General features: G+C 58.1%; 1 protein-coding gene across 1 annotated transcript in view; it reads left to right on the forward strand.

The window, feature by feature from the left end:
* The window catches only part of LMNA (lamin A/C), a 26,868-nt gene continuing 25,127 nt past the window's right edge, over positions 1 to 1,741 (forward strand). Inside the window, exon 1 of the mRNA XM_011928378.1 lies at positions 1 to 306. The gene's annotated coding sequence lies outside the window, so the exon portion shown is untranslated. The remainder of the gene's footprint in view (positions 307 to 1,741) is intronic.

Genomic DNA, 1,741 nt, shown 5'->3' on the forward strand with positions numbered 1-1,741 from the left:
TTCCACTCCGCTGTCGCCCACCCGCATCACCCGGCTGCAGGAGAAGGAGGACCTACAGGAGCTCAATGATCGCTTGGCGGTCTACATCGACCGTGTTCGCTCGCTGGAAACGGAGAACGCAGGGCTGCGCCTTCGCATCACCGAGTCTGAAGAGGTGGTCAGCCGCGAGGTGTCCGGCATCAAGGCCGCCTACGAGGCCGAGCTCGGGGATGCCCGCAAGACCCTCGACTCAGTGGCCAAGGAGCGTGCCCGCCTGCAGCTGGAGCTGAGCAAAGTGCGTGAGGAGTTTAAGGAGCTGAAAGCGCGGTGAGTTCGCCCAGGTGGCTGCGTGCCTGGCGGGGAGTGGAGAGGGCGGCTGGCCGGCGCCCCTGGCCGACTGCAGGAAGGGAGTGAGAGGGCCTGGAGGCCGATAACTTTGCCATAGTCTCCTCCCTTCCCGGAACTGCCCCCAGCGAGTGACTGGCAGTGTCAAGGGGAATTGTCAAGACACGACAGAGAGGGAAGAGGTGGTCTCCGGGAGAGGATAGGGGGGATATAAGGAATGGTGGGGGTATCAGGGACAAGTTAGGGCTGGGGCCGGCCCGAATTCGGTCAGATTGGAATTTGCCAGTTATTTGGAGCCTGAGGGAGGGGCTTAAGCAAAACAGAACTAGCCTTGCCAGCTCGAATAACTCTGGGCACCCAGGACACATATGAGTAACAGAAAGGGTCCTGTTAGAACTTTGTTGGCGGGCTTGGCACTGTGCCAGCTTTGCCCAAGCTGGCTCTGAACACATGATGCCCACTAAGACATCACTCCCAAGCTGGCATCTGTCCAGCGTGTTGGAGAGAGGTCAGGAAGGCAGGGCAATCCCCCTTTTCCCTCCGAAGGGCTTGGCGGTGGCCCCCTCGGCATGACCTTGTCCTAGGTTCTAAGGGTTGGGAAGCTCTCCCTCACTCTGCCACTCTGCGTGTCTGGGACCTTCCTTGGGCTCTGATGGGCCCACCAAAAGAGCTCTGGGAGATGGGAGATCGGGAGATTGGCTCCCCCGCAGCTCCCACAGCCCTTGGCCTGCTTGGCCCAGGAATGCAAGGGAGGGAGGGAGGGAGACAGAGGGCAGAGGCTCCCAGCTCAGGAAGTTGTGTTATGCCCAGGTCTGGCCGCACTCCTCCCTTGGCCCACTGCCTAGTGTCTTCGAGGGTTGGGGGCACTGTCCTTCCCTCCTTGGGGTGAGCCACTTTCATTTTCCCAGCCAGGCCAGGCAGTCTTTGCTTGGGCCCATCCTCTTAGCTGCTGACGTTTTGATCTTTGTCTTATTAAAGTGCTGGAATACAGTGACATTTTTGAAATCCAGCCGTTGGAAGCTTCAGGCCACTCCCACTTTACCCACCCCTGCCCCACCCTACCCCACCCTGCTCAACTCCACCTTCTTCTTTCCTAAAAAAGCCTTGGGAGCTTGGAAGTATAGGCCTTCCTCTTCCAGCCCCCCCAAAATTTGGTTCCCTTCTTCCTGCCTTCCCTTTCTCTGTGCAGATCCAGGCTAAGAGCACTAACAGGGCTTGGAGAGCCCTAAAGGGCTGTTGGCTTTGACTTCTTCTCTCCCTTTTATCAACTACTCCAAACTTCTGCTCTTCCCAAAACCCTTTGCTAGGTGTGGTGGGTGTGGCAGATCCATCGCCCTTTTATTCTTTTGAGATGGAGTTTCGCTTTTGTTGCCCAGGCTGGAGTGCAGTGGCGCAATCTCGGCTCACCGCAACCTCC

Source organism: Colobus angolensis, unplaced genomic scaffold, assembly GCF_000951035.1.
Source record: "Colobus angolensis palliatus isolate OR3802 unplaced genomic scaffold, Cang.pa_1.0 Scaffold77, whole genome shotgun sequence".
Classification (NCBI taxonomy): Eukaryota; Metazoa; Chordata; class Mammalia; order Primates; family Cercopithecidae; genus Colobus; species Colobus angolensis.